Genomic DNA, 14813 nt, shown 5'->3' with positions numbered 1-14813 from the left:
TAATGCCAGTTCGAAGTGCACAGAGCCGGCCCAGTGGTGAAACACACTAATCACTTACGGCTGAAGACTTTGGTTCAGAACTTTGCCCTTGTTCCCTAATGGTCCAACTGCAAAAGCACCTGGCTGGTGCCAGTTGCTAGGCAGAGGCCTGGGGTTGGAATAGGAGGGGTGCGGTGTGTCGGGACTGACCTACGTAGAAGCAGCCCTTCAAATAAGCATGTCTTACTGTTCCCTCCTTAGTATGCTGCATACGCTGCCAGGAAACTCCCATTCCTGTGCCTGAAAGGAGCTTCATTCCACTCTGATTTGGTGCAACGCTCTGGGCATAAAAACACCCTGGCCCCTTCGCTTTTCCGGCCTCAGTCACACACTGGGTTTGGATTAGGGGAGAAATGGGAAACGAAAGAAGCATGCGGAAACCCGGAAAGGGCTCGTAGTTACACCATCCTATGAAAATACATCCACCCAATGCAGCCTGGGTTCTGGCTTGCTTCACCTCTGTTCGTTCGCCATCTGGGTGTCTGACACTGACACCAAGAACGGGTGGATTATTACTTGTAAGGGCGGGAACTGTTTCTGTTGCCCAGCCGTGGCTGGTGTGCACATTCCTTGCCTAGGCTAGGAAACACTCACTGCATAAGAATGTGTGGACGGCACTGTAGTTCAGAGAGCCTGTGTTTGCCTATGTGACCGCTCCCACTATGGCAAACTAAGAGCTGGATTTTGCCATTGTCAGACTCTGTCACTGATACCGGACTCCCATTGGCTTGAGGCGTGGTGCGTGGGCTCTCTGCCCTGTACTAGCCGCCCGTATCTCTGAGAGGCTCCTGCCTGGGCTCCAAAGTAAACTTCCCACGCTGCCGTGCACCCGCCCAGCTTCCAAAAGTCCTGTTCTTGGCGAAATGCACCACCGGAGACTGTGTCTGCAGAGCAGCGAGGATGCGCTTGTCAGGAGCTGTCAAACAGCTGGTGGGTGGTCCTGGTGATGTAATGGGTGGGGTGTCGGGGGCAGGTATCTGAGCTCTCTAGTCATCCGTATTCTGGCAGGATGATACGCTTGTGTCTTGCTTCAGCTTACGAGAGGGACCAGAAATTGGGTAAAATCTGTGGCTAGCTGAGATACCGACTTCTGAAAATGCCTTAATCAGGATGCCATGCCTCCCAAATACCCCCGTTTCCCACCCCTGCCCAGAACTTGATTCTGGTCTCCATAACATCTGCCACCCCGTTGTATGTGAAAAGCAGCTTAGTCTCCCGAGGCAAGGAAGTTTGGGGTCAGCATCCCAACTTCTGAATGGTTGGCCAAACTGCCTTGCCGAACTGGTTCTTCACCAAAGGGGCATTCACTGCGAGGATATTTAAACATTAGTCTCATCGGGGGGGATGGCATGAGAAATGGATAAAGAAACAACATGAAGAGAGTGCCTGGACTCTCACAGCTGCAATCTGCTGCCCGACAGGAGAGCACGGCTGCTTCTGAAGCATTGGCGCTTGCTACAGAAAGTACCGGTGCAAAGCTTTGCCTACACGCACCCGGAGATAAGACCCTCACAGCTAGCACTGAATTCTCCATGCACACTCTAGAGAATGGCCTGGATGCGACTCTTCAATCTGACTCTCTTCCACCTCAGACAGCAGCTGATCAGGTGCAGTGCTGTGAGTGTCTAGGCAAACTTTTTAAATTGCCGCCAACCTTAAAGGAAGAACAAATTCTGCAGGAGGTGTTGTTGGTCCCTGAAAGCAAGTGGTCAGCAGGTGGATGCCCCATATGCTGGCTAGATGGTTGCCCCCTTCTCTGATTAGTAAGGATTTTCTCTCTGGATTAAGAAGAGTGCACCACTTTAAGATCTATGGTGGTCAAATAATGTGGGTCCCCAGGGGAGGGGAAGGTCATGGGACTAGTTTGCACCAGTGCGTGTATCAGAACAGATGCGGCTTGTGCAGGGTTGCCAACCCTGCACATTCAAAAATCATGAGGTTTTAAAAAGGTCCTCTCTGGCCTTCTGATTTGAGTCCTTGGGGTGTGCGGGTCTTATTTGCAGCTTTTCTCAGCAACCATGAGAGCTACGAACTACTTTTTAAATGAAAACCGCTTTTTGTGCCATTGCTTGACTCGAAGATCTGGGGCTTTAAGAACGACACCAGATATCATGAGACTCGTGGTGATAAAATTACCAGAGTTAACCACACTGTTTTTGTTTAAATCCCAGGGCATAGGGGTAGGATGGAAGCCCTTTTTAACCTTAGCACTAGTAGGAAAACAAAGGGCATTCACTGCTCATCTTTTATGGGTTGTGACAGGAGCTTGAAATGAAGAAATAAAGGCACTTGGGCAGTGATCTCTGACAAATTTCCAAAGGAATAAGTTGGGTTTCCTGGGTAGTGAAACCACTTCAGATCCAGGAGCTGGGAATACTCAGTTTTGATCTGATCAAGAAACTCCTTTTAATATCAATTCAAGGAATGGTCTTATTTCCATTCACCGAAGGCCTAATGAGTGGTCTGTCATTAATTAGTAAAGAATGAGTGACTGCTGGAGAGCGAGACTATCTCTCTCTCCCAGGAACTTGAAGGAAATGAGACTTCAAAATACCCTCTTAAATCTTAGTCTTTCTGTCATCAACATTTCTCAAACTATTTTTAACCCAAATAATGGATTTTCTTTTTTTTACATGCCCTGATTTGCAACAGAACATCTAGCTGCAAATAACCAGTTGGATATCCGTTCTTTGGGGGTTTTCCCCGATAGAAGAGGCCAAAATAGGGGATGTCATTTTGAGAGGTTTATTGTTCCTAATAGCGGTTTCCACCCCCCGACCACCTTGCAAAAACATGCAATTCTCACTGTGTGTTCCAAACCTGAAACCATCCACCCCTCTCCAGAACCCCTCCAGGCCATCCCTTCCTTGTCTGAATTGTTTCCAGCTTTTCTCTCCTGGGGGTAAGTGCATAACCTAGTGGCGTACTGGCATCATAGTGGAGCCAAAGGGCCTAACTCTGAGGAGGAGCTGGATCCAGAAGTAGACTCTCTACTCCCCAGCATGCCCCATCTTGGGGAGTGGCTTGGCTGTGAATGCGTGGAGCCGAACCTCCCCATGTAGCTTCCCGCTCCAGTTGGAATGCTGCCAGAAGAGCATCTCATCTTGCCAACCTTCCTGCAGCACTGGGCCAAAACTCTTGCTGGAGTCACACATGAGAGACTTCAGAGCCTGTGTTTTGAGGTGTTCAGTAGCTCAGACATAGGTCAGGGATTGGTTACAGGAGTGAGTGGGTCAGATTTTGTGGCCTGCATTGTTCAGGGGGTCAGACTATAGACAATCCTAATGGTCCCTTCTGGCCTTAAAGTCTCTGAGTCTATCCCCAAACTGTGAACCCTAGCCTGATCCAGCACCAGTAGTACTTCCCTGTCCCATTCATAATGAGGAACGAGAGCATGTCCCCAAGGAGAGAAGCCACTCATGTGGCGTGGGTTCTTAACATCTTCCTATCCTTGCCGCAGAAGTTTGTCAAACACTTCGGAGAGAAGAAGTCCATCTGAGACTGACCTAGGCTAGCCTGACACAAGCCTCTGGGGAGCAGCCCTGAAGCCCCACACTGGCTGTCCTGTGTCCATGATGAAAGAAAGGACTCTGGCAAAACATCAGCAGAGTGAGGAACCTCCGCGCGGCCCCTTGCACCTAGATAGGTGCTGCACTGGGTAGTCGTGATCTCTGCAGACTTGATTATCCCCTTCCATCCTTTAGGATCAAGGTTCATCTTCATTTCCTCTGTACTATTGGCAATGCTCCTCATGGGTGTAAACAAGGAGTTTGCAACCAAGATGAGGTTGGTCCTATTCCCCAATCCTTATCTTGCTAGCTCAATTGGCAGCTGTTTGCATGAAGGTCACTCTGGAAGAGCTGTAACCGGAGCTGAAGTGGAAGAGCCTTTGGCCACCTTTTTAAGCAGCATGCTCTGCAGTGTGTTCGTGTGTGTGGTCTGGTTTAGCACTCTCCGGACATTGCTGGTTTCCTTGAAGATAGGATGCTGCATTCTTTTCCTCCTGCTATCTGCAAATCTCTGGGATAGATCAAATAGTTTCTGAAATTGTTGGAGGCCACTGTTAAGTCTCCCTCTCTCCAGGGCAAAGTTGAAGGAGAGGAATTCAAAACAAAGGTCCCACCTGCCAAACAAAACTGCAGCAAATCACGCTGGAAAACCTTCCCTTTGGTGGAAGTCCCTGCTAGCACCAGAAGCTCTGGAATCGGCTGGCACTCCAGCATCAGTTTCTATAGCTGGGGCAGGACTGATCGGTGGGCAATCTCTGAGTATGGAGCCAAGTGAACTGTGTAGTTCTGAACTCATGGAAAAAATCCACTGCTGGATGCAGAATTCCAGGCTCGCTGCAATTAGATGGAAAAGGCCTGTTCACTCCACATGCACATGGGCAGTGCTGGGCTGTTTCCTACCACAGAGTCTCAAGTGCTTTATCTAGAGACGAGACTAGAATTAAATTACTCAAGCAATGAGACTTCCTTCTGGTTCTTCAGAATTCCAATGCCATGAAATCATTCACTGTCCATAGGCTACATAACTGTCCAGGAATGATCCTTTGTACAAGATGGACCCTGCAGTATGTTGATGGAGGTTTCAAAGTGTGAAAACTCTTTCTAAAAGATGCCATGAATTAGCCTTTTCAATGTTTTGGAGTCCTGTCCTGCCAACTTATAAATCGGTTAGAACCATATTCGACTTGCATTTAATCTGCACAGGTGTACAGTAAAGGAAGTGTCAAGCTATCTCACGCCTTTCCAACCACCAATAGGTTAACTAAGCTCTCAGTATCTAGCAATTACTGTCCTGGTCTCCAGGGAATCGTCAGCCAGTGAGTTGTTTTGATGTGAGGGTGTATCTTATTGGTGCAACTCAGTATTCCATGCCGTGTCATGTGGGTGGCATTCTGAAATAGGTCGGAACGTTGCTCCTCAACTTGCTCGTGCAGTTTTAAATTCAATTCTGATCTCGCTTCTTATCCCAGCCATTCTCTGAACCTAAAGCTAGCACTCCAAATCCAAGTACCCAACGTTGCACCATGCTGTTTTTCTCCCCCACAACTTTATTCCCCCTCCATGTGAACTGAGCAGGCTACGCAAAGAGAGCCCATCCATCATGCCATCCAACTGGAGTCTTGTGTCCACGTGAAGAATGACATCTGGCAACATCTAGGGTGTGCAAAACTAACAGAGACTGTCACTGGGAGAGAAGTGACCTGTTCTGAAGCTCTGCTAAATCTGTCTCTTAACCACACACTCTTCTCTAACCGTTAGACTAGAAAATAAAGAGGGGAGCTGCCTGTGACCCCATCAGTTGGCTTATTTAATGCTAACTTGTGGCCTATGAAGGCTCCAATTGTGAGTCTAAAGCCGGCAGTTTGAGAAACTCACTGAGTAGAGCTGGCTGGAAAATATAAACTGATTTTTGCAGGAAACTTTGAAAAATGTTAATTTCCTATGAACTAAGGGGTCTCTGGAAAATCTTTGAGTAGTTGTAGTGTTGGAAGCAACTTTGTTTAACCCGCTCCTTACATTCCAGGAGGAGGAGGATTACTCGAGTGATTGGTTTTTAATCCATACTCCTGGGTTTGCAGGCATTCTAGGGCACCTCCTCCTGCTTCCTGATGTTCTGGTCCAGTCCATCTTGCCTGCTGTCTTCCCTCTAGAGAAGAGAACCTGCTACTACCACCATCTTTTGCTTCACTCCGCTCGGAGGGAAGCAAGGGGCACAGAGTTGACAGCCACCTGTGCTCGGCCTGCTCCATGTGGAGCAAGTCAAAGGAGTTTTTCTGATCCAGGTGGAGCAGATCAGAGAGAGGAGCTGGAATGCAGAGCACTTGTTTACCCCGACCCCATGCCAACGATGCCTCAAAGGAGCCCAAGCTTTTAACTTTGAAATCAGCCCAAAGGAGAATGAAGTAGAAGTGTTCTGGCTTTTCTTCAGCGTGGGTATGGGGATCACATTAAAAGGCTTAGTGCAGTGACTGCTGGAGAACGAGGCATGCATTCTCATCCTAAATAAGGGAAACTCTTGATCTCTCTCTAGTCATGTGGATGACCGTCTTCCCACCTGGTCAGGCATGCGACTAGGAACGGTGCCGGGCTCTGCTAGCAAGGGCTTCAACCAGTGGGAAGCGAGTAGAGCTGGGGATTCGGGGTGGGGAAGGGTGTAACTTGCGTAGTGTGTGCTTGTGCTCCAACGGACCCTCCCGCTCTCTAGCATCAGGGCTGCCCTTTGAGTCTCAAAACTCACTAGCCTGTAACTTGATAGCTGGGCTTTAATGGTGACCATGGCAAGCCTAGCATGTAGTGCAGTAGGTGGCTCCTAGCTGCCCCAGAGCCCTGGTTGACCCTACCGTACCTGTTGGGCCCCTGCAGAATGCCGCGGAAGTGATTCTTAAAGGGACCCTATGGCCTTTAAAAAGAAAAAAGAAAAGGAGTACTTGTGGCACCTTAGAGACTAACCAGTTTATTTGAGCATGAGCTTTCGTGAGCTACAGCTCACTTCATCGGATGCATGGCCTTTAAATCACCCTGCTTTACCTGGTAGAAGTACAAGTGAGGTTAGAGTTACTCGTCTTTCCATTCTGTCGACTTCTACACAGGACCGGACCCCTCCACCAGCCGCGCCTCAAATGTGGGATGCTGTGTGACCAATGTTACTTATGCCGGCAGGCTGAGATGGGGGTGGGTTTCCTTCCTCCAATGGATATAGACTTTGTGATTCTGCATTTCTGATTTTAAACAGCTCTCAAACCAAGGGAACAGCGAAACTATGGAGTGTCAGTAACTTTGAGGTTATAAAACCAGTGGCCTCCCTCAGCAAGGGACCGGTGAAAGGGGGTGTCTGTCTGGACACACTTGACAACACTTGGTGTAGTTTGTTGCACTGATTCTTCTTCTTTTTTTTTTTTTTTTTTTTTTGTGGCTCCCCTCCCCCCCCGCCCTTTATTTCTCCCCTCATTATAGTAGGTCAGTCCCCCTGTTTGTGTGGGTCCCTCACACAACAGGAGGGAATTATCTATTTCTTTCAAATGGATTTTTTTTTAAAACCACAGCAGCTGGCTAAGAAGCAAGGGAAGGGTCAGACACCCCGCTAAAGTCACTTATATTGACTAAATGCCACGTAGACTCTGGCTTTTCAGTGCAAGAGGGGGCTGTGTGAAGCGCTCAGGAGACGTGGGGAGTCTGAAACACAAAGCAGACGCTGCCTCAATCCCTCTAGCCGTGTGTTTTTTGACAGGGAGTCAGTGCTGAAGCCTGGGAGTTGCACCACTGTAGTTCTCATGGCGAGTTTACCCATGAACTAGATTCTGGGTGATGTGCGTCGAGGCTTAAATTATATATTTTTTTTCAGGGTAGTTATTTTGATGGGGAGGGAAACGCAGCGTGGGAAGTCCCAGAACACTCTTGACCTCCTCTTTAGAGGAGTGGGGTGTCCTTATCAGACTCTTTAATTCATAAAGAGCCCCAGAGATGTTGATCTCCCTGCCCTCCCCTTTGTTCAGTGAGGAGACATGCAGAGGTGGCGTATGGGTCTTCTGGTTTTGGAGAGGCTCCCATGCGAGCGTTGAAAGCTCCCTAGGAGTGTGGGGAGGGGGCCCACTGGTGCCTGGACCATGGCCCTGCCCCTGCTTGGCCTCTTCCACTGAGGTCCCACCCACACCCACTGCTTGCTCCTCTTTGCCGCCTTCCCGGTACAGGGTGGGGCAGGGGACCATCGAGAGGAGCGAGTGGCCAGCGGGAGGAGGCCCTGGGGGAAAAGGTGGGGCGGGGCCACAGTTCGGGCACTAGTGGGGGGGGGCCCACTTCTATGGCGCTTTTCTATGGCGCTCCAAAGGTGGCGGTGGGCCAGTATGCCTCCGGAGAGGTGACCCGCATTTCCCCGCTGCAGGGCCAGCCTCTTGTGGGGAGGCTTAGCCTCCCCATGCCTCTTATACACAGCACCCCTGGAGAGATGAGATGCTGCAGCGACTCTAATCTCAAATCCAATTGTCTGGGTTCGTTGGAGAGCCCTGAGATGGCAACGCTGTTCTCCGCTGAACACTTCCTCTCCTTGGGCCCTGTCCCGCAACAGCAAGCCCCTTTGGGGAAGAGCCATGTACCGAGCTCACTGGATTTATGTGGACAGGTGAGTGGGATTGCATATGTCCAAGGGACACCTGTGGACAGTGCTATGAAGAGGCACCCATGTGGAGCCTTGCTTCCTCTCAAGGGCAGGGAGCCTGCAGCTGCCTAGGACTGACCCTGGGAGCCTGGCTACCCAAAGAACCTAAAATCTCTCCAGATCCAACTGACAGACCTGTCTGCAGCTCTCTGGCCTAAGCTTGCTGGTACTTCTTGCTTGCTGCCCCATCTCTGTGCCAGCCTCCCCATGGTGTCTGTTTTGAAAGTGCATGAAATGATCCTCCCTAGAGGACCCTCCCTGTGTGATCCGCTTCATTTAGTGCGTGGCTGTGACATGCATGTCCTTCCTGAACACTGGCCAAGTGTCCACCTGCTCAAGTGCTGATCAGGCATTCCCGTTGTGGTGCTGAGAAAGCGAATGGACCTTTGCCTGTAATTGCTCGCACTTGGCGTGTGTGGGAGAGATGAGACGCTGGGACCAAGGGAGATCTGATGGAATGTTTCCTGGCTGTTTCGCAGCCTCTGCAGCCCAGAGAGCTTCCAGCTGGCTTGAAGGGTTGTGGAATTATCTCAGACGGCAGTGCAGAGAGGTTGCAACAGTCTTCCTTGCCATTCATGTCTTGACCGCTTGCTGCAGGGCGGTGGGAAGGAACAGGCCTTGTCTTCCATTGCTTGGCGTTTCAGCCGCTAATTGCTTTCTGTTCTGGTTAACTCAGTTGATTGGGGTGGGAGGGGGTGCATTCTCTCGAAAGCCTGGGTTGTGGCTGGAAAAGCAAGAGCCCTGCTGGAACAGGTGTGGCGGCGCAGTGCTCCAACGGGAGCTCTTGGCCGTTTGGTGAGGCATCGATGGCTGCAGTGGAAGAGCAGGCTCTGTTATCCCACACACCTTCCCTGCTCTTCTGCAGCCTGTCTCTTCCCTACCCTCCATGGAGGCTAGTCCCATTCTTGGTGCCAACCGCAGAAGGTCTGAGTTCAGACTGCATGCTCCATGGGAAAGTTCCTTCAATGTACCACTAAGCACGTACGCAGGGCTGCTTCTGCAAGTGGTTAAAAGTATCTGTGAGCCCTGCTCAAAGCCCACCGAGCTGGCAAGGCATGCAAGCCATTTTCCTCCGTGTTTCTTTCTTCACTTAAAGAAACTTAGGAAGTTGATTTGGGGGGAGGAGGGGTGAAACCCTACAAGACTAACTCTGTGACATCTCCCCAGCTATACTGTTAGGTCTTTCCTCACTTGAGGGGTGAAGAGTGTCTGCAGAACTCTGTGGATACCATACCACCACCATTCTTCCTCCAGAACCACAGTCCTGTATCACACTCACTCACTCACCCTACAGGATGTGCAATACGGGCTTGCAAGTATTGTCGGAACAATCTTAACGTCTGGAATTTCCTGCCTCTGGGATCTGAGGCATTTTTGGTCTTTTTTTTTTTTTTTTTTTTTTTTTGGCATTTAACGTTAATAAGCGTGTAACCTACAATTAGCCCCAGTGTAGGGCGTTGTATACTGCATGGAGGGTGGGATTTTAGTAGTGCTGGGCATTGGCCTAACTCTGCTCCCACCGAAGTCCATGGCAACTTAGAGGCGGCTATGTCCAAGTGTTGTGGAGATGAGAGGGAAACTGAGGCACCGAAGGAGGAAAGTCACTTGCCCAAGGTTGCACAAAGAGGCAGTGTCAGAGCCAGGAATAGAATAGTTCTCAGGTGGTCTCTGTTCAATGGACAATGGTCCCTTCATGTCTCGGCATTCAAGCAAGAGTCCAAAGGGGACCTTCTCTGCCGTTCTGCAATGTGCATAGAGGGACCCTGCTTCCCAGGCTGTGCAGACATAATCACTGGGAACAAGCAGCCACGCCCGCTGGCAGAGTCTGTATTGTCCCATCTCTGGCATGGGAGTGGTACGGGCAGGCTTGCTGACTGCACTCAGTAGCGTCCCTCGGTAGATCAGCCTTCTCCCATGTGACGGGGACGTGTGTTCAGGGGCTCCGTCTTGGATGCAGTATGGAGGGAAAAGTCACGCTCCAGAGACGCGGCTCTGCTCGTCCATCCTGAACCTTCTGACGGCCTGGCTGGTGGATGTGTGAAGCAGAACAGGCTGCAGGAGAGACCATGCCCTCATGTGTGCTCTCAGCTCTCTTTGTACGCCCCGCTAGAGTGTGTGTGTGTGTGTGTGTGTGTGCAGCATCGTCCATCCTGAGGGGTTAAATCTGGGGGACTCTGCCCTCCCCATGAGAAACAGCCTGGCCCCATCCCCATCCTGACTGGTGCTACCCTCCCCATCTCTCCCTTGCTGTCAGTTGCACATTAAGGGGCGGATGGTGATCATGGGGCAAAGGGCCAGCTGTGTGTCAGTGACGAGGTGGAAGGCAGCGTTGGGGGTGATAGGGCGGGAACTTCAGATTCTAACAAAAAGGAAAAATAAGATTGGGGGTAGAGGGGGTAGATAGACGGGGATTTCAGGACCTTCCCAGTGGTGGAGCTGGGATGGAGTGGTCCCCCCTCACCCCCCCAAAAAAAATGCCAAAGCCATTCTTAGTGTTATAAATCCCCCTCTCTGGTAGGTGTGCACAGTAATGTACAGACCTATCAGGCAAGGTCCCTGCCCCAAGGAGCTTACAACTGAGCAGCCCAAGCCTGCTCCCACTGCAACGTCTGGGTATGCCTAAAACGCATGTATGTCTTCGTGAGTAACCATGTGATCTTATTGTTCCCAAGAACGGCCATACTGGTTCAGACCAAACGTAGCCCATCTAGCCCAGTATCCTGTCTTCTGATAGTTGCTAATGCCAGGTGCCCCAGAGGGAATGAACAGAACAGGTAATCATCGAGTGGTCCATCCCTTGTCGCTCATTCCCAGCATCTGGCAACCAGAGGCTAGGGACGCCATCCCTGCCCATCCTGGCTAATAGCCACCGATGGACCTATCCTCCATGAACTTATCTAGGTCCTTTTTAAACCCTGTTATAGTCTTGGCCTTCACAACATCCTCTGGTAAGGCGTTCCACAGGTTGAGTGGAAAAAATACTTCCTTTTGTTTGTTTTAAACCTGCTGCCTATAAATTTCATTTGGTGACCCCTAGTTCTTGTGTTATGAGAAGGAGCAAATAACACTTCCTTATTCACTTTCTCCACACCAGTCATGGTTTTATAGACCTCTATCATATCCCCCTAGTCATCTTTTTTCCAAGCTGAAAAGTCCCAGCCTTATTAATCTCTCCTTATATGGCAGCCATTCCATACCCCTCATCGTTTTTGTTGCCCTTTTCTGAACCTTTTCCCGAGTTAATACAGTTTTTTGAGATGGGGGTGACCACGTCTGCATGCGATATTCAAGGTGTGGGCGTACCATGGATTTCTATAGAGGCAGTACGATAGTTTCTGTCTTATCTATCCCAACGTTCTGTTCGCTCTTTTGACTGCCGCTGCACCTTGAGTGTCATCCCATGGCAGCCTGTTCTGATATCGCTCCTTGTTGCCTTGTGGAATGTGGACCGGGAGCTGTTCGGGGCAGGGACTGTCTTTCCTAGATAGGTGCTTTAGCATATGTGTGAGCGCTTTGGGAAAACTGATAATAGCCAAAGTCCTCTTGATTTCAGTGGCAGCATGACTGGGGCCTAAACTGAATGGCGGCTGGGACTTTTAAAGGAACCAAAAGGGAATTAAGCAGCTGAATCCCACTGAACTTCCTTCAGGTCCCTCTGAAATGCCCTGCTGGAAAGCAGTGACTGGCCCAGATGGCGGTATTGATGGGACATGCAGAGTTTCTGGAAGAGCCAGACTTGCTTATATGGAGAGCAGCTTGTGTACGTTTCGCTTTGCATCTTCCCTGGGGATCTAAGGAGCAGGCATGTTTTGAAATGATCGGGAGCAGGAGTAGGTGGCAGGGGAGCAGGGATCCGTGGTGGCTGCTGAACTGAACTGCTGAGTTTGGAGCCGGCAGAGGATTATACAACACCCCTCAGCTGGGGGCTGTGACTAGTAATTTCAGAGCCTGTCTCAGCCATCGGTTTTCCTTTTTAGGCCCCAGTTAAATACAGTGGCTGCGCTGAGTGCTGCCCTGGAGGTGGGGTAGGGAGGGCAACCTTTATCCTTGCTAATTACTGGGTCTGTGTGTAAACACAGCCAAGCTCCATCCTTCAGTTTCGTTATCAAAGCCATAATCACAGTGTCTGCGTTTCTGTCTCTCTATCAGAAGCTCTTATCGTAGAGGGCAAGAGGGGCGGGGCCCGGAAGACTTATAGTGGCGTGAATTGATGCCATGTGCAGCCATGGCAAGGCGGGCAACTGCCCCATGGGGAGTCCCAGAGCTGCAAGTGCTCCCTACACTAGGAGAGGGAGCAGGTGGGAGTCTGAGGGGTGATCTTAGGTTGCAACACAAACAAGCCTTGATGCAAGAAGTTTTCTCCTAGAAGAAGCCTTCGTGCAGTTGAGATTTGGTGCATGTATGTCTGACTCACAGGTATTGTCCTGCTGTTAGGGACCTTGCTAGTATAACCTGCTGCTCAGTGTGTTCTGTCTCTGCTGGAGCCACACAGGATGCGAGGTTGGCTCTGTACCAGTCCCAGCTCCCAAACCTGGCTGCAGAGGTTCATGCTTTTTAGCTCTGGAGGTCTCTGGTGTCAGCCAAGTTGGTGGCCAGCATGGACTACTTGGTATGCTCCAGAGCGGTTAAGGGAGTTCTTCGCAGAATCCCAAAGAGCTGGGAAGGGACTTCCCTGATCAAATACCTATTGTAACAAATGTGCCTAGTACTTGCCAGCTATTGCCATGCTGCGTGTTCTGGCTATTTTGAAATGTCATGGCTACAGCAGGGATAGAATGTGGATCGTGGGGCCCTAACAGCAAACTGAGCCCCGGAAGAATCTTGAACTGCGATCGGTATCTGGCCTGTGATACGGTGGAGAAATCCTGGCTGGGTGGTGGGGGAGCGTCGGTGACAGAGAGGCTGACTGGTTCGTGCCAATATAAGTTACCGAGTATTTGCCACCCGGTTAGAAAGTTCTCCTTTTGGTATGGAACAGCTTGTGTGTTAGACTGGTAGCAGGGCAGGAGGGACGCTTGGGGCCTTGCCCACACTAGAAAAATTTTGCTGGCATAGCTATGCTGGCAAACCTTCCTAGTGCACAAACTGCTTATACCAGAGTAACGGAGTTTCTCCCAGCATAGTGATTCCCTGAGATGTGGGAACTCGCCAGTGCCCTGAGACCAAAGCTATGCTGGCAAAAGCGTTCTTATGCCCATATAATATCAGGGTTTATACCAGCATGAAAATCACAGCCCTAACCAACACAGCTATGCCAATAACAAGTTTAACTGTAGAGCAGACCTGAGTTTTGACTAATTGTCACCTGCTCCCAGGGGTATGTTATACTAAAATTCCCCCTGTGATTTCCACTATCTCTTGCCCCTAGTCCACCAGTGACTGTTCTCGTAGGAAACAATACTGTTGTTGAGTTCTCACCTGATGCTATATGACCAAATCAGGGTTTCTAGAGTCTCTGTAGGAGTCTTTCCTGCATCCCTCTCCTCTGCATCTTGGCCTCCGCTTCCAAAGACAGGTGCATGACTCTGGGCGCTGGCCAGCTCTGCCTCCTGGCAAAGGTCACTGGTATTGCTGGCACTAGGAATGGGGAGAATTATTTTGAGTGGCACAGTCTGCCCACATGCCCTTATTCACCACTCCATTCTGAGTTGCACGATTCGGGTTTGTTTGCAGATCGGACACTGCTGGAAATGTGACTCACCCGGCCCAGGGCTGTTTGATTCAGTAGGACGTGCTGAGCGCCTCCACCCGGGGCAGGTTGCATGTGGCAGAAGCTGCCCTCCTTTCACCAGTGAGGGAGCTGGGTTGGGGTCCAGACTGGGAACATGCAGGTGAAAAGTGTTCTGGATCTCTGCCATGCCCCGATAAGAGGATGGAACCTCCCTGTCAGGCAGGGAAGACCTCCTGGGCAGCGCGTGAGTGATAGGCTGCTGGCAGTTGCACTGGTGACGTGCACTGAAGCAGCTCCCATGGGCACTTGGTGGGATTCCTTCCATGACCAGGCTGGACTGTGAGGTGTGCTGGAAACTTCCCACATGGCCTCCGGTTGGCTGGCTTCTGGCACATTTGGAACGGAAGGGGGAGGAAACAGGCAGCACTGAAGTGACACGACAGGTGGTGAAATTTGAGGTTACCCTGGCCACTCGGAAGACTGTTTTTAAGACATTTTTGCCAGGCTGCGTGTTCTGGTTATTTTGAAATTCCCCGGTGATCAGTGCCCAGCATGAGCCTATCATGTTGCACCCAAAAAGTAGCAAAAGCCCCATTTTTCTCTCATGGCTCTTCCTGTCCATCCCTCTAAGAGCTACAGAGTGGGGCATGTGGGCATGAGGAATGAATATGCCAAAGTGACCCCACTTGGTGTAACCACTAATGCAAGAAAGGGCTGGCTGGTCAGGGCAGAATGAAACGACTCCTGCTTGTGTATCTGGCACAGTGACGTGTGCAGTAGAAATACAGGCAGACACCGTAAAGAGCAGTTTATTGCAAACTGGGAGACTATATGGTCCTAGCCTAGGTGTAAGTGGGTTCTTCGGCATAGCTCTTCTAGGAGTATCGTGATCAAAACAAAAGTTGAACTTAACGGGAGAGGAGGTTGTTTTAAATCTGGCACG

The 14813-nt window shown here is 50.4% G+C and overlaps 1 protein-coding gene across 1 annotated transcript in view; it reads left to right on the top strand.

Moving 5' to 3' along the window:
* NIBAN2 (niban apoptosis regulator 2) overlaps window positions 1-14813 on the top strand; it is a 95993-nt gene that overhangs the window by 30715 nt on the left and 50465 nt on the right. The window lies entirely within an intron of this gene.

Source organism: Natator depressus, chromosome 16 (assembly GCF_965152275.1).
Source record: "Natator depressus isolate rNatDep1 chromosome 16, rNatDep2.hap1, whole genome shotgun sequence".
NCBI classification, from domain to species: domain Eukaryota; kingdom Metazoa; phylum Chordata; order Testudines; family Cheloniidae; genus Natator; species Natator depressus.
Note: the sequence above shows the minus strand (reverse complement) of the source record. Positions and strands in the feature narration are given on the sequence as shown.